Source organism: Moschus berezovskii, chromosome 9, assembly GCF_049115385.1.
Source record: "Moschus berezovskii isolate FMDL1 chromosome 9, NW_MosBer_1.0, whole genome shotgun sequence".
Taxonomy (NCBI): Eukaryota; Metazoa; Chordata; class Mammalia; order Artiodactyla; family Moschidae; genus Moschus; species Moschus berezovskii.
The window spans coordinates 77,072,167-77,090,995 of NC_142468.1; the positions used below are offsets into that span (position 1 = coordinate 77,072,167).

General features: G+C 40.4%; 1 pseudogene across 1 annotated transcript in view; it reads left to right on the forward strand.

Annotated features, from left to right (window-relative positions):
• The window catches only part of LOC148776511 (olfactory receptor 11G2-like), a 57,042-nt pseudogene that overhangs the window by 22,678 nt on the left and 15,535 nt on the right, over positions 1–18,829 (forward strand). The window contains exon 4 of the transcript XR_016038238.1: positions 6,343–6,456. The product of XR_016038238.1 is annotated as an olfactory receptor 11G2-like (transcript). The remainder of the gene's footprint in view (positions 1–6,342; positions 6,457–18,829) is intronic.

Here is an 18,829-nt window from a genome sequence, read left to right on the forward strand (position 1 = left end):
AGCAAATGCAGCTAATCCCTCTGGAGGATCCCAAGGTAGGCAATTAGACATTCCAGACTTCTCCAAATATTTTGCTAAAGGAGCTGGGATACTGAAACTCCAATTCCAATCTGTCCATAGTTGAGGGTTTCAGGAAGTGCGGAGGTCATTAACTTCCAGCCTGGAAGAAAGAAAAATGGGCAGCCAAAGCAGGTTTCCCAGTGATGAAAAAACTCTTAGGAAAACAAATGTAGAAGCTTGCAGTTGCACTGAAGTGGAAAGGAGGAGAAAATACAAAGGGAATATGGACCGGCAACCGATGAGCTCTGTTACAAAGCACTAATACCACCTTCAAGAATTCTGTGAGAAAATATTTTGAGCTGGGGGAAACAATGACAGAAGAGGCTACAAAAAAAGAAAAGGAAAGAAAGAAAGCAAAGAGAACATTTCATAAGTTATCTCCCTTCTGCATGATTAAGTTAATCTCCTGGGATCCTCACTCCACAGGGCTGAATTCTCCCACTGGTAGTCATCAATTCACAGTGTTTTTGTCTGCATTTCAGAGGGTAAAATTATTCACCCCACCGAAATATACAATATTCCACTGTGTGTCTAAGCAATTTAATCCAACTGTGACACAAGGACTTCTGTAAGAAATAGTGGGGAAATGTTTAAAAATATAAAATATGGACCTACTCTTTAGCACAGGAGACTCTGCTCAATATTATGTGGCAGCCTGGATGGGAAGGGACTTTGGGGAAGACTGGATATGGGTATATGCATAGCTTGATTTCTTTGCTGCCCATCTGAAACTATCACAACATTTTTAATCAGTTGTACTTCAATATAATAAAAAAGTTATATATATATATATTTTAACTTTAACAACAAGGGTAACAATAGTTACAGCTGAATTGCAACGGTCCTTGTTTGCCAATTTCAAATCTCATATTGTAAACAGAGGGAAACATCAAAGCAGTTCAAACAAGGAAGTTAAATGACCTGATAAGTCATTGATATGAAACTCCTTCACAAATGGGACAGAGGGACAAGAAATGCGTTGTGCTAAAATACCTGTACCTCTGTCAAGATCAGAAAATCTTAGATCCAACTCCCTGATGCAACCCTGAGTAGAGCTAAGGAATGTTCAGCTCTGGCTTCTCTTGGACCTAAGTTAACCATCAAGACACCTGCTTGAGACACCAGTTTGAGACTCACAGGGCTCAACCACAAATGAGAAAGGGTAGATCTATAATACAAACAGGGAGGTCCTGGAAGGGGATTGGTTCTTGGAGTAACTGCGCAGCCCTCTATGACTGAAGTCACATCATACCTCCAACCCATCTCTTTCTTCAGGAGAATGAGAGAAGACATTGTTCCCAAAACCCATAATTGACAGCACTCACTAGAGGCCCACCGCCTATTGGACGTGAGGCAGCTTCTCTTGGCCGCAGGCCCTGGCCTCAGGCGTCGGGTAGCTCCTAACGGCCGCTCCTCTTTGCGGCGCAGACGCCGGAGACACTGGCCCCGCCCCGGCGGCGCAGACGCGGGAGACGCCGGCCCCGCCCCGGCGCCGCAGACGAGGGAGACGCCGGCCCCGCCCCGGCGCCGCAGACGCGGGAGACGCCGGCCCCGCCCCGGCGCCGCAGACGCGGGAGACGCCGGGCTCCGGCGGCGCAAACGCCAGAGAGCTGCCCCACGTTCAATAGGCAGTGGCTGCGCGGGCGCAGGGGGATCAGAGGAGCTACTCCACGTTCAAGGTCAGGAGGGGCGGCCTTGAGGAGATACCCCTCATCCAAGGGAAGGTGCAGCCGCTGTGCTTTCTTGGAGCAGCTGTGAAGAGATATCCCACGCTCAAGGTAAGAGAAACCCAAATAAGACGGTAGGTATTGCAAGGGGGCATCAGAGGGCTGCTGCTGCTGCTGCTGCTAAGTCACTTTAGTTGTGTCTGACGCTGTGTGACCGCATAGATGGCAGCCCACCAGGCTCCTCCGTCCCTGGGGTTCTCCAGGCAAGAGTACTGGAGTGGCTTGCAATTGCCTTCTCCCCATCAGCGGGAAGACACGCTGAAATCATAACCATAGGAAACTAGTCAATCTGATCACATGGACCAGAGCGGAATGTGGTCCACTGGAAAAGGGAATGGCAAACCACTTCAGTATGCTTGCCTTGAGAACCCCATGAACAGTATCAAAGGGCAAAATGATAGGGTACTGAATGAGGAATTCCTCAGGTCGCTAGGTGCCCAGTATGCTACTGGAGATCAGTAGAGAAATAACTCTGGAAGGAATAAAGGGATGGAGCAAAAGCAAAACCAATACCCAGTTGTGGATGTGACTGGTGAAAGAAGCAAGGTCTGGTGCTGTAAAGAGCAATAATGCATAGGAATCTGGGATGTTAGGTCCATGAATCAAGGCAAATTGGAAATGGTCAAACAGGAGATGGCAAGAGTGAACATAGACATTCTAGGAATCAGTGAATTAAAATGGACTGGAATGGGTGAATTTAACTCAGATGACCATTATATCTACTACTGTGGGCAGGAATCCCTTAGAAGAAATGGAGTAGACATCACGGTCAACAAAAGAGTCCGAAATGCAGTACTTGGATGCAATCTTAAAAACGACAGAATGATTTCTGTTCATTTCCAAGGCAAACCATTCAATATTACAGTAATCCAGGCCTATGCCCCAACCAGTAACACTGAAGAAGGCGAAGTTGAATGGTTCTATGAAGACCTGCAAAACCTTTTAGAACTAACACCCAAAAAAGATGTCCTTTTCATTATAGGGGACTGGAATGCAAAAGTAGAAAGTCAGGAAACACCTGGAGTACCAGGCAAATTTGGCCTTGGAGCACAGAATGAAGCAGGGCAAAGGCTAATAGAGTTTTGTCAAGAGAACGCACTGGTCATAGCAAACACCCTCTTCCAACAACACAAGAGAAGACTCTACACATGGACATCACCAGATGGTCAACACCGAAATCAGATGGATTATATTCTTTGCAGCCAATGATGGAGAAGCTGTATACAGTTAGCAAAAACAAGACCAGGAGCTGACTGTGGCTCAGATCATGAACTCCTTATTGCCAAATTCAGACTTACATTGAAGAAAGTAGGGAAAACCACTAGACCATTCAGATATGACCTAAATCAAATCCCTTATGATTATACAGTGGAAGTAAGAAATAGATTTAAGGGACTAGATCTGATAGAGTGCCTGATGAACTCTGGACGGAGGTTCATGACATTGTACAGGAGACAGGGACCAAGACCATCCCCATGGAAAAGAAATGCTAAAAGGCAAAATGGCTGTCTGAGGAGGCGTTACAAATAGCTGTGAAAAGAAGAGAAGCGAAAAGCAAAGGAGAAAAGGAAAGATATAAGCATCTGAATACAGAGTTCCAAAGAATAGCAAGGAGAGATCAGAAAGCCTTTCTCAGTGATCAATGCCAAGAAATAGAGGAAAACAACAGAATAGGAAAAACAAGAGATCTCTTCAAGAAAATTAGAGATTTCAAGGGAACATTTCATGCAAAGACGGGCTCGATAAGGAAAGAAATAGTATGGACCTAACAGAAGCAGAAGATATTAAGAAGAGGTGGCAAGAATACACAGAAGAACTGTACAAAAAAGATCTTCACGACCAAGATAGTCATGATAACGTGATCACTGACCTAGAGCCAGACATCTTGGAATGTGAAGTCAAGTGGGCCTTAGAAAGCATCACTACGAACAAAGCTAGTGGAGGTGATGGAATTCCAATTGAGCTATTTCAAATCCTGAAAGATGATGCTGTGAAAGTGCTGCACTCAATATGCCAGCAAATTTGGAAAACTCAGCAGTGGCCACAGGACTGGAAAAGGTCAGTCTTCATTCCAATCCCAAAGAATGCTCAAACTACCGCACAATTGCACTCATCTCACACGCTAGTAAAGTCATGCTCAAAATTCTCCAAGCCAGGCTTCAGCAAAATGTAAACCGTGAACTCCCAGATGTTCAAGCAGGTTTTAGAAAAGGCAGAGGCACCAGAGATCAAATTGCCAACATCCGCTAGATCATGGAGAAAGCAAGAGAGTTCCAGAAAAACATCTATTTCTGCTTCATTGACTATGCCAAAGCCTTTGACTGTGTGGATCACGATAAACTGTGGAACATTCTAAAAGAGATGGGAATCCAGACCACCTGACCTGCCTCTTGAGAAACCTGTATGCAGGTCAGGAAGCAACAGTCAGAACTGTATATGGAACAACAGACTGGTTCCAAATAGGAAAAGGAGTACGTCAAGGCTGTATATTGTCACCTTGCTTATTTAACTTATATGCAGAGTACATCATGAGGAACGCTGGGCTGGAAGAAGCATAAGCTGGAATCAAGATTGCTGAGACAAATATCAATAACGTCAGATATGCGGATGACACTACCGTTATGGCAGAAAGTAAAGAGGAACTCGAAAGCCTCTTGATGAAAGTGAAAGAGGAGAGTGAAAAGTTTGGCTTGAAGCTCAACATTCAGAAAACAAAGATCATGGCATCTGGTCCCATCACTTCATGGGAAATAGATAGGGAAACAGTGGAAACAGTGTCAGACTTTATTTTTTTGGGCTCCAAAATCACTGCCGATGCTGATTGCAGCCATGAAATTAAAAGACGCTTACTCCTTGGAAGGAAATTTATGACCAACTTTGATAGTATATTAAAAAGCAGAGACATTACTTTGCCAACAAAGGTCCATCTAGTCAAGGCTATGGTTTTTCCAGAGGTCATATATGGATGTGAGAGTTGGACTGTGAAGAAAGCTGATTGCCGAAGAATTGATGCTTTTGAACTGTGCTGTTGGAGAAGACTCTTGAGAGTCCCTTGTACTGCAAGGAGATCCAACCGGTCTATTCTAAGGGAGATCAATCCTGGGTGTTCATTGGAAGGACTGATGCTAAAGCTGAAACTGCAATACTTTGGCCACCTCATGCATCGAGTTGACTCACTGGAAAAGACTCTGATGCTCTGTGGACTAGCCTTGGGGGCGGGAGGAGAAGGGGACGACCGAGAATGAGATGGCTGGATGGCATCACTGACTCTGTGGACATGAGTTTGAGTGAACTCCGGGAGTTGGTGATGGACAGAGAGGCCTGGCGTGCTGTGATTCATGCGGTCACGGAGAGTCGAACATGACTGAGCAACGGAAATGAAGTGAACTGAACTGAACTAGAGGCCCAGGAACATCTTCTATATAACAGCCACCACACTGTTTTTTTTAATAGACTTTCCCTTGAACAGCACCCTGAGTTGGCTCATATTGGCAAAAGATTGATGAAATCTCATGCCATCACTGCGAAGTTTGGAATTGGAAAAAGTAATGTTTTCTACTCTACTGGGAGACAAAGGTAGAAGGACCACAGTCTCCTGAGAAGACAGGTCCCAGAGGAAGGGAATAACTAGTAAGAACAGTCTCCTAACACAGAGATCCTTCTGGAAGTGGTAAATAGATCCTCATGGATTCTCACTCTCTGGAGTCTCTGCTTATAATTTTCGCATCCTTCAGCAAGCACAGAAAGATATTCACCCAGTTTCTACTCCTTCACCCCTGATGGTTTCCAGGAAGACCAGAACACTCAGAGAAACTTCAGGTCTGGATAGTCCTCTTGTTCAAGAAAGCAAATGATGTAATGCTTAGAGGAGAAATAAATATAAAAGAGTGAGAAAACTACTATCCTTTAAGTAAAGCTTCATTTTACTTTGCTTCAGCTGTATATTATACAGCTAAAAATTCCTATGCATTACAGTGTGTCAGGCCCTAGACAAGGTTCCACATGTTTTATCATTCAGAATCCTCAGTACTTTGGTGAAAGTACTTTGCTGAAAGTACTACTGTACCCATTTTACAGTTGGAAGAACTAGAAATAGTTTATATATTGTATATCATACCCTCAACTACTTACTCCAAATCCTTTGCTCTTCTATTATGCTTTAACTGCCTGCCACTTCTCAGAAATGAGAGCTTTTCTTGTTTTCAAAAGCATTGCAGAAATGAGACAGCTGTGACATCTCCTGACCAAACCAAATGAAGCAGATGGATGTGCTATTGTGAGAGCAGGGCATGATGCTTCTACCCCGTTGTGCCTCTGTGGACTAGCCCTGGGGGAAAAGCAAATTTTCAGAGAAATATCTTCCCTTCATCTTATATATTACATCTGAAAATCTGACTAATCTAGATTGGGTTTAACCCAACCTTTCCAAGACAGCATGGAGGTGAGGGAGTAGTTTATCTTGCTTGGCTTTGTTAATAAACTCAGTCCAGACATCCTGCTTACATAACACAACTTTGACACCACCGTATTCATATTTCCATTCCCTCTGTCTCAGAACTTTCTGCAGCTGATTCAGGGGAACTGTCCTGCCTCTCTGAACAGCTCCAGCTTCCCCTTGTGTCAAGTGAACACCACAGCTCTTCTGTACAAAGGAGTGAAGTAATAAAAGGTGAGTAACAAATGATATGTTTTATTCAAAATATCTCTTTTCACCCACTGACAATTTATAGTTAGGTTGAGCATGAAATGGTGCTGACACACAGAGAACCATTTTTCACACTTTCCTTATTTTCTAGAGCATCTTTTCAGACTCTCAAAGTAGGAGAATTGCCCTAAAGGGAATCACCTGGATATTTTTGCCTCATGTAAACGTGACAGACTGTTGTCACCCCACTTCTTAATCCAATAATATATAGTCTTAGGAACAAAGATATAAGAAATTTCTGAGACTATAAAAACTATTAACCAAAAAGACTCTTTAGCAAGTAGAGCCCAAATTTTTATTTACTAATTTGCAAACATTTCTAAATATTCTATTTATTTTCTGGTTAAAAACAACATTATTCAGAAAATATTTCAATATCTTGTGAGCACGTTATCTGTTCATTTTTTCTTCTCGTGGTTCTTGACTGTTTGTCCTCTTTCTTCATATACTTTCATATTTTTAATTGAATGCTGCACATTATATTTTTAACATCGTAAAGACAATGGATATAGTAATGCAACAAAGGTTAAATTTCCCTCAAGTAGCAAATAGAGTAAAAACAGATCAGTTTGATCCCATTTAAGGATTCATGTTGTAAAAACAACCTTAATCACTTTTGCTCTTATTTCTGGGATGTGACTCTGACTCGGGAATATGACCTTTCTGAGATCTCAGCTGCAAACCTGGACTGTTTTTAGGATACCTCCACCTTAGCAATCCCTGAATTCCTATTTTTGTACTCTGAAAATCATGACTCCTAAAACATCTGCTCAGTGCTTTAGACTCTCAGTTTCTGCTTTCTGCTAGAGTTTTTTGAAATCTTATCTTGTATGTGAATGGCTGGCTGAGAAATCAAAAATGCCTTGAAAGGAGATTATATTACCCTTTGATCCTCCTTCTCTGTGGTCCTCCTTTTCTAGACTTTGTTTCTCAAACCCCAAGTGCCTTACTGGCCATAGGCACAAAACCTTTATCTCCTCAGTTCAGTCTGAGGAGAAGCTACCGCTTTTTGCTGAGACAGTATTCTTCCTTCACCCCAATCTTTCCCATATGCCTTCCTATCTACATATTCCTGCCCTACTGATTGCTATTCCTCAGGGGAAAAGCCCCAATGTGAATGTGAAACTCATTTCCTTGTTCCTCCCTTCTTGGAATTTTATCCCCTGAAGTCTTTTCTGTGTTAACTGCTTTCTAGTGCCTTAGAATATTCCTTTTATGTATTTTGTCAAGGTTTTATAGTTATTTTTTGTAGAATGGTTAGTTTAATGCAAGCTGTTTAGTCATGACCATAGTCAGAGATTCTTGTCCTTTATATCTAAATTCCAGACATTCTCACTACTATTCTCACTTTCAGAAGGTGATCTTATGCCATAAATATGCAAAAACCCACAAAGCAAAGAACAGTGAATACAGAGACTGGTATAAATGCAAATCTAGGAAGTACATCTGCTTTTTTTCAATGCAAGAAGCTCCAGATTCCTGTAGGGGGCGGGGTAGGGAAGGGGAGTTTACTTATAGTAAGACATGAAAAAGCAGAACCACAGAGAACAGATTCAGGCCACTTTTTCATTGGTATATAGTTGATTTGCAATCTTATATCAGTTTCAGGTGTACAGCATAGTAATTCAGTATTTTTATAGATTACACTATAAAACGACTGCACATTTCACTCATTCAAACTCCTGCACAACTGCACTCATTTCACATGCTAGCAGAGTAATGCTCAAAATTCTCCAAGTCAGGCTTCAACAGTCCATGAATCGAGAACTTTCAGATGTTCAAGCTGGGTTTAGAAAAGGCAGAGGAACTAGAGATCAAATTGACAACATACATTAGATCACAGAAAAAGCAAGTGAATTCCAGAAGAACACCTACTTCTGCTTCATTGACTACTCCAAAGCCTTTGACTGTGTGGATCACAACAAACTCTGGAAAATTCTTAAACAGATGGGAATACCAGACCACCTGACCTGCCTCCTGCAAAACCCGTATGTAGGTCCAGATGCAACAGTTAGAACTGGGTATGGAACAGACTTGTTCCAAATTGGGAAAGGAGTACAGCAAGATATATATTGTCACCCTGCTTATTTAACTTATGTGCAGAGTACATCATGTGAAATGCTGTGCTGGATGGAGTAAAAGCTGGAATCAAGATTGCCAGGAGAAATATCAATAACCTCAGATATGCAGATGACACCACCCTTACGGCAGAAAGTGAAGAGGAGCTGAGGAGCCTCTTGATGAAAGTAAAAGAGAAGAATGAAAAAGATGACTTAAAAGTCAACATTCAGAAAACTAAGACAATGGCATCTGGTCCCATCACTTCATGGCAAATAGATGGAGAAACAATGGAAATAGGGAAAGACTTTATTTTGGGCGGCTCCAAAATCAATACAGATGGTGACTGCAGCCATGAAATCAAAAGATGCTTGTTCTTTGGAAGCAAAGCTCTGACAAACCTAGGCAGCATATTACAAAGCAGAGATATTACTTTACCAACAAAAGTCCAGATAGTCAAAGCTATGGTTTTTCCAGTAGTCATGTATGAATGTGAGAGTTGCACTATTAAAAAGGCTGAGCACCAAAGAATTGATGTTTTTGAACTGTGCTGTTGGAGAAGACTCTTGAGAGTCCCTTGGACGGCAAGGAGATCAAACCAATCAGTCCTAAAGGAAATCTATCCTGATTATTCATTGCAAGGACTGATGCTGAGGCTGAAACTCCAATACTTTAGCCACCTGATGCAAAGAGCTGACTTATTAGAAAAGACCCTGATTCTTGGAAAGATTGAAGGCAAGAGGAGAAAGGGACGACAGAGGACGAGATGGTTGGATGGTGTCACTGACACAATGGACATGAGTTTGAGCAAGCTCCGAGAAATGGTGAAGGACAGGGAGGCCTGGCGTGCTGCAGTCCATGGGGTCTCAAGGAGTCAGACATGACTGAGCGACTGAACAACAGCAACACAGATTACACTCCATTATAGGTTAATACAAGATAATGGTGATAATAATACTTGTACCAAAAGCACAAGCAACAAAAGAAAAAAATCAACAAATGGGACAACATAAAATTCATATCTTCTGCAAAACAAAAAAAACAACAAAATGAGAAAACACCCTAGTGAATGGAAGAAAATACTTCAAACCATGTAACAGATAAGGGGTTAATATCCAAATAAAGAAATAAGTCACCTGAACAATAAAAAATAGAAAACTTGGTTAAAAATGGGAAAGACATGAATAAATATTTTTCTAATTAAGTCATACAGTTGGCCAATAGGACATGAAAAGATGTTCAACTTGCATAATCCTCAGAGAAATGCAAATCAAAACCACAGTGAGATATCACCTCACACTGGTCAGAATGGCTATCATCAAAAAGATAATAAATAATCAGTGTTGGCCAGGACATGGGAACACTTGTACACTGTTGGTAGGAATATAAACTGGTGCAACCACTATAGAAAACAGTATGGAGGGGGTCTCAAAAGCTAAAAATAGAACTACTATATGATCTTGCAATTCTACTCCTGGGTGTTTATCTGAAGAAAATGAAAACACTAATTCAAAAAGATAAATTCACCCAAATGTTTTTAGCAGCAATATTTACATGAGTCATGATATGGTAGCCTAAGTGTTTATGATGTACAGATGAATGAATAAAGAAGATAAGGTGTGTGTGTGCGCTTGTATACAATGGAATACTATTCAGCTAAAAATAGAATGAAATTTTGTCATTTGTAACAATATAGATGGACCTGGAGGATATTATGCGTAATAACTCAGAGAAAGACATATACTGAGTATTATCATATATATCTGGAATCCAAAAACTAAAACAAATGAATATTTTGAATAAATGTAAAAAAAGCGGAAACACATTCATGCATTTGGAGAACAAACTAGTGGTTACCAGTGAGGAGAGGGAAGGGGGAGGGTATTAATAGGTACAAAAACCACTATGTATAAAATAAATAATCTATAAGAATACAAGTACAACACCAGGAGTATAGCCAATATTTTATAACAAGTTTATATGGAGCATATTATATTCAAAATACTCAATCATGATGTTGTACACCTGAAACTAATATTATATTATAAGTCAACAGTACATCAACTTTTAAAAATGGGATGGGAAGGGCAAAAAAAGAAAATGACTTGACTCTCATAGCCAGAACCAGAAAAAAAGTAGCTGGATATTTTCACAATATATAATAAATGTTTATTATTACAATTATCAAACAAGAGAAAAAGTATAAAAATATTTAAAATTAAAAGTTATCTAAACCCATCACCCTCAGGTAAACACCACTAATGTTTAAGTGAACAATCTTTCATGTATTATTTTATACACATACACACACTCATATAAGTTGATTTTATACAAGTCGGATATTGTACATGCTGTTTTTATGACAGACTCCTTTATTTTTTTTCCTTACCACTCCCTATTACCATCACTCCACCCACAATCTAATTTTCACACATCCCGTCTCTACTAGATCAACAGTAATAACAACCTAGTATGTATGCTTCATACTATTCTCCAAGATCCTAATTATATAAAAATATTTAATTATATATAAGGATTTTTTCGTTATCCTTCAAATATCAAATCATTATTATGTAGGTTTCTGTACAAAGTGCTTTTACATTTAGCCTTATAATATGCAATTATCTCCAAGTTTGACACCTGGGTCAGAAAGATCCCCTAGGGAAGGAAATGGCAACCCACTCCAATATTCTTACCTGGGAAATGCCAAGGAGAGAAGAGTCTGGTGAGCTAGAGTCCATGGGCTCACAAAGTAGTCAGACAAGACTTAGTGACTAAACAACAGCATTAAGTATACCACGTATGTTCATTTTCTATAGTAGACTAGAGATATATAATTAATAAAACTAGTCTTCCGCAGGACGTTTCTGTAGGAAGAACTATTCATGAGTTAGTTTTGGTTAATACTCATTCCATAAAAGACATGACTGAGAACAGGTTTCATATTCTTACTGAGAGGGTTTTCACTGAGGAAACTGAAGATTAGAGTCTTTATAGAGATATCGTGATAATCAAGTAAATTATCGTCTGCATTTCTACTAAATCCAGCTAACTTGCAATGTGCCTGATATGAACTTCCACTTTAGCCCTTCAATAATTGTACAGACTCAAGTACACCATCAGTATCTTTTTACAAATAAGGTTACTAAGCCTTGACTGGGGCTTCTCTGGTGGTTCAGAGGTTAAAGCGTCTGCCTTCAATGCGGGAAACCCGGGTTTGATCCCTGGGTCGGGAAGATCCCCTGGAGAAGGAACCGGTAACCCACTCCAGTATTCTTGCCTGGAGAATCCATGGACGGAGAAGCCTGGTAGGCTACAATCCACGGGGTCGCAAAGAGTCGGACACGACTGAGCGACGGAACGGAATGGAAGCCTTGATTAAGTAAGTTGCCCAAACTGTTAGAAATGTTGGAACCAGGTTGAATTAAAGAACTATGACTCCAGAAACCATACTGTAAACTGTTATGCTATGGTGTCTCCTGATGTTAGGTTATCATATGTAAGCTTCCAAGTTAAGCATTTTATATACACTATCTATTTTAGTCTTCATTATGACATTATATGAGCCATTACTATTTCACGTGTTTCACAGAATAGAAAACTAAGGCCTAGAGAGAACAGATAACAATTTGCCAGCAATGCAGTCTAATAACAACTCAGAAAGCAGAGATTCAAACAAGTCTCTCTAGTCCAAAAGTCACATTCTTCATCATTATTAATTTGTTGTAACAGAATTTTGTGTATATACATATATATGCTATTGAGTGAAAGGGGGGAAAATTCCCCTTGTGCCTCTAAAGCTGAGTAATATCCAGCTTTTAGGAAGAGTTTATGGGAAAAGGAAAAAAGAAAAGGAAAAAGCCTCTAAAGCTGAATAATATCCAACTATTAGGAAGAGTTTATGGGAAAAGGGAAAAAGTTTATGGGAAGTGAAAAGCAAAGGAGAAAAGGAAAGATATACCCATTTGAATGCAGAGTTCCAAAGAATAGCAAGGAGAGATAAGAAAGCCTTCCTCAGAGATCAATGCAAAGAAATAGAGGAAAACAACAGAATAGGAAAGACTAGAGATCTCTTCAAGAACATTAGAGATACCAAGGGAACATTTCATGCAAAGATGGGCTCAATAAAGGACAGAAATGGTAGGGAACTAACAGAAGCAGAAGATATTAAGAAGAGGTGGCAATAATACACAGAAGAACTGTAGAAAAAAGATCTTCATGACCCAGATAATCACGATGGTGTGATCACTCACCGAGAGCCAGACATCCTGGAATGTGAAGTCACGTGGCCCTTAGGAAGCATCACTAGTGGAGGTGATGGAATTCCAGGTGAGGTATTACAAATCCTGAAAGATGATGCTGTGAAAGTGCTGCATTCAATATGCCAACAAATTTGGAAAACTCAGCAGTGGCCACAGGACTGGAAAAGGTCAGTTTTCATTCCATTCCCAAAGAAAGGCAGTGCCAAAGAATGCTCAAACTACTGCACAATTGCACTCATCTCACACACCAGTAAAGTAATGCTTAAAATTCTCCAAGCCAGGCTTCAGCAATACATGAACCGTGAACTTCCAGATGTTCAAGCAGGTTTTAGAAAAGGCAGAGGAACCAGAGATCAAATTGCCACCATCCGCTGGATCATTGAAAAAGCAAGAGAGGTCCAGAAAAACATCTATTTCTGCTTTATTGACTGCCAAAGCCTTTGACTGTGTGCATAACAGTAAACTGGAAAATTCTGAAAGAGATAGGAATACCAGACCACCTGACCTGCCTCTTGAGAAACCTGTATACAGGTCAGGAAGCAACAGTTAGAACTGGACATGGAACAACAGACTGGTTCCAAATAGGAAAAGGAGTACGTCAAGGCTGCATATTGTTACCCTGCTTATTTAACTTATATACAGAGTACATCATGAGGAATGCTGGGCTGGAAGAAGCACAAGCTGGAATCGATTGCCGGGAGAAATATCAATAACCTCAGATATGCAGATCACACCACCCTCATGGCAGAAAGTGAAGAAAAACTGAAGAGCCTCTCGATGAAAGTGAAAGAGAAGAGTGAAAAAGTTGGCTTGAAGCTCAATATTCAGAAAACTAAGATCATGGCATCCGGTCCCATCACTTCATGGCAGATAGATGGGGAAACAGTGGAAACAGTGGCTGAGTTTATTTTTCTGGGCTCCAAAATCACTGCAGATGCTGATTGTAGCCATGAAATTAAAAGACGCTTACTCCTTGGAAGGAAAGTTATGACCAATCTAGACAGCATATTAAAAATCAGAGACATTACTTTGCCAACCAAGGTCCGTCTAGTCAAGGCTATGGTTTTTCCAGTGGTCATGTATGGATGTGAGAGTTGGACTATAAAGAAATCTGAAGCCGAAGAATTGATGCTTTTGAACTGTGGTGCTGGAGAAGACTCTTGAGAGTCTCTTGGACTGCAAGGAGATCCAACCAGTCCATCCTAAAGGAGATCAGTCCTGGGTGTTCATTGGAAGGACTGATGTTGAAGCTGAAACTCCAATACTTTGGTCGGCTGATGAAAAGTGCTGACTCATTGGAAAAGTCCTTGATGCTGGGAAAGATTGAGGGCAAGAGGAGAAGGGGAAGACAGAAGATGAGATGGTTGGATGGATTCATCGACTCTATGGACATGGGTTTGGGTGGACTCTGGGAGTTGGTGATGGACAGGGAGGCCTGCCATGCTGTGGTTCATGCGGTCACAAAGAGTTGGACATGACTGAACAACTGAACTGAACTAACGGGAAAAGGCTGATAAGAACTTGGTGAATAAGTATAGTTGTTTAGTCGCTAAGTTGTGTCCAACTCTTTGCAACCCCATGGACTGTAGCCCTCCAGGCTCCTTGTCCATGGGATTTCCCAGGTAAGAATACTGGAGTGGGTTGCCATTTCCTTCTACAGGGAATTTTCCTGCATTGGCAGGCTGATTCTTTCCTGCTGAGCCACAATTAGGAAGTGTTTATGGGAAATGACTAACAAGAACTTAGTGAATTAGTATAGTGTAATAATGTAAATACAACGCATGTGCAGAAAAGTTAAATCCAGTCTTCAGAAAACAATACAAAAAAGTATAAAAATACTTTAAATGGCAATGTTTGAGTAGTAACATGGAGGTCTTTTTTTCTATTTTGTTTTTTCCCCCAATTTTATGCTTTATTGTCAAATGCTGAAATATTAAGTATTGACTGCCCATGGCTTAATGGTAGTTTGACCTTGATTTTTCAACTTTACAACTGCATGAGTGCAATATTCATTTAGTAGAAACCATATTTTGAATTTTTAATTATGATCTTTTCCCAGGCTAGTGATACACGGTAAGATACTCTGTCATGATGCCAGGCATCATCAGCACGTCACAGCTCCCAGTCAGGCATGTAATCACAAGGGTAAATAACCATGTTGTACTGATACAACCATTCTGTTTTTTCACATTTAATACAGGGAGAAAATTCTTGAAATTTATATGGAAACAGAAAAGTCTATGAGTAGCCAAAGCAATCTTGAGAAAGAATAACAGAGCTGGAGGAATCAGACTTCTTGACTTCAGACTGGAGTACAAAGCTACAGTAACCAAGACAATAGGGTGCTGGTACAAAAGTAGAAATATAGATCAATGGGACAGGATAGAAAGCCCAGAAATAAATCCACACACCTATGGTCATTAATTTATGACAAAGGACAAATGACTATATGGTGGAGGAAAGACATTCTTGTCAATAAATGGTGCTGGGGAAACTGGACAGCTACATGTAATAAAAATGAAATTAGAACATTCTTTAACAACATGCAGAAAAATAAATTCAAATGGATTAGAGATCTAAATGTAAGACCAAATACTATAAAACTCTTACAGGAAAACATAGGCAGAACACTCTGACATAAAATGCAGAATATCTTTTTCATACCATCTCCCCGAGTAATGAGAATGAAAACAAAAATAAACTAATGGGACGCAATTAAACTCAAAACCGTTTGCACAGCAACAGAAACCATAAACAAACTAAAAAAGAAAAACAAACTCACAGAATAGGAGAAAATATTTGCAAATGATGCCAACAACAAAGGATTAGTCATCAAAATTTAAAAGCAGCTCATGCAGCTCAATATCATGGAAAAAAAAAACAATAAAAAAATGGGCAGAGACCATAAATGGATAGATATCTCAACAAAAAAGACACACAAAAGGCCAAGAAGCACATGAAAAGATGTTCAACATTGCTAGTTATTAGAGAAATTTAAATCAAAACTATAATGAGATGTTACCTCATATCAGTCAGTAGGCCATCACCACCAGAAATCCATAAACAACATATGCTGAAGGAGGTGCAGAGAAAAGGGAACCCTCCTACACTGTTGGTGGAATGTAAATTGATACAGCCATTATGGAGAACAGCTACCATATTATCCAGTAATTCTACTCCTGGGCATATATCCAGAGAAAAATATGGCTCAAAAAGATACATGTACACCAATGTTCATTACAGTGCTGCTTACAATAGCCAAGACATGGAAGCAACCTAAATGTCTATTGACAGATGAATGGAGAAAGTAGACATGATATGCATATATAATAGAATATTACTCAGCCATTAAAAAGAAAGGACCAATGCCATCTGTGGAGAAGGCAGTGGCAAGCCACTGCAGCACTCTTGCCTAGAAAATCCCATGGATGGAGGAGTCTGGTAGGCTGCAGTCTGTGGGTTCACTAAGGGTCGGACACGACTGAGTGACTTCACTTTCACTTTTCACTTTCACACATTGGAGAAGAAAATGGCAACCCACTGCAGTGTTCTTGCCTGGAGAATCCCAGGGACGGGGGAGCCTGGTGGGCTGCCATTTCTGGAGTCACACAGAATTGGACACGACTGAAGTGACTTAGCAGCAGCAGCAGCAATGCCATCTGAAGCAACATGGATAAATCTGAAGATTATCATAGTAAGTGAAGTAAGCCTTACAGAGAAAGACAAATATCACAGGATATTGCTTATATGTGAAAATTTTTTTAAATGATACAAATGAACTTATTTACAAAACAGAAACAGATTCACAGACCTAGAGAATGAATTTAAGATTATCAGGGCAAAAGGGTGGCAGGCAGGGATAGACTGGGAGTTTGGGATTAACATGTACACACTGCTATATTTAAAATAGATAACTAACAAGGACCTACTGTATAGCACAGGAAACTCAATATTCTATAATAACCTATATGGGAAAAGAATTTTTAAAAGAACAGATACATGTATAACTGAATCATTTTGCTGTATACCTGAGCAAACACATCATTAACCAAGTATGTTTCAATATAAAATAAAAATTTTAAAAATAATTTTGTGAGAAACTGAGCTGAGGGGGGAAATGACAGGAAAGGTTTAAAAAAATAAGGCAAAGAGAACATTTAGTAAGTTAGCTCTCTACTTCTTCATGAATAAATAATCTCCTGGAACCCTCACTTCACAGGGCTTAACTCTCACACTAGTAATCATCAACGCAGATGGTTCTTGCCTGCTTTTCAGAGGGTAAGATTATTCACCCAACAAAAATATACGGTCTTCCACTGTGTGTCTAAGCAATTTGATGGGACTGTTGACACAAGGACTTCTACAGGAAATAGTGGAGAAAAGGTAAAAATATAAAAATTTAACAACAACAGTGGTAACAATAGCAATAGGTTAAGGCTCCAGTGCAAAAGCTGTTATTTGGCCATTTTGAATCTCATGTTGTGGACAGAGGGAAACGACAAAGCTGTTCAAACAAGGAAGTGAAATGACCTGGTAAGTCTTTGACATGAAAATCCTTCACGAATTGGAGAGAAAGGGACAAGAAGTGGATTGTGCTAAGACATCTGTGCCTCCATCAAGATGAGGAAGCTTAGATCCAACTCCCTGATGTGACCCCTGAGTGGAGCTAAGGGATGTTATGCTCTGGCCTCTCTCAGACCTGACGAGTGGACCCTCAGAACATCTGCTTGACACTCACAGGGCTCAAGCACAAATGAGAAAGGAAAGATCTATAAAACAACCAGAGAGGCCCTGGAAGGGGACGGATTCCTGGGGCAACTAGCTGCACAGCCCTCTATGGCTGAGGTCATATCATACCTTCAGCCCATCTAGCTCTTCTTTCTAGAAAATCAAAGGCAGCTCTGTTTCCAAAACTCATAATTGATAGCATTCACTAGAGGCCCAGGAACAGTTTCTTACATCATAGCCACCCCACTGTGTTATTTTTATAGACTTTCTTTTAATACCTGATAGGCAATCTGAGTTGTCTTATACATTGATGAAATCTCTTGCCATCCCTGAGAATTCGGGCGCTTTAAAAAGTAATATTTTCAACCCTACTGGGAGTCAGAGGTAAAATAGAAGGATCAGAGTCTCCAGAGAAGGCAGGTCCCAGAGGAAGGGAATAACTAGTAAAGAACATTCTCCTAACACAGACCTTCTTCTGGAAGTGGTAAATTGATCCTCATGGATCCTCACTCCCCGGAGCCTCTGCTTAGAATCTCTCCATCCTTCAGCAAACACAGAAAGATGTTTCACTTTCTGTGAAACTCCTTCACTCCTTGGTGGTTTCTGTAGAGAAGACCAACCTTCCTCTCCAGAAAGACCAGACATTCAGAGAAACTTCAGGTCTGGATTGCCCTCTGTCCATTTGTTTAGAGGATAAAGTAAATATTAAAAAGTTAGTAAAACTACCCTCTAAATAGAGTTCCTTTACTCTGCTTTAGCTATATATGATACTAGATTGGCCAAAAAGTTCATTCAGGTCTTTCATGGTATATCTTGTGGGTGTGTGTGCACGTGCACACTCAGTTGTGTCTAACTCTGCATCCTCATGGACTGTAGCCTGCCAGGCTCCTCTGTCCATGAGATTCTCCAGACAAGAATACTGGAGTGGGCTGACATTCCCTTCTCCAGGGTATCTTCCTGATCCAGGAATTAAACTCAGGTCTCCTGCATTGCATGGGACAGGTGTGCTATCTCCTGACCAAACTAAATGAAGTAGATGGAGGTATTATTGTGAGAGCAGGCCAATAATGCTTCCACCCCATTGTGCCTACTTAAACTAGCCCCGAGGGAAAAGTAAAATATCAGAGAAATGTCTTTCCTTCACTTTATATAGTATAGCTGATGACCTGACTATTCAAGATTGAGTTTAACCCAAACTTTCCAAGATATAATGCAGGTGAGTGTGTAGTTTACCTTGTTTGGCTTTGTTAATGACTCAGTCCAAACATCACACAGCTTTGACACCACTA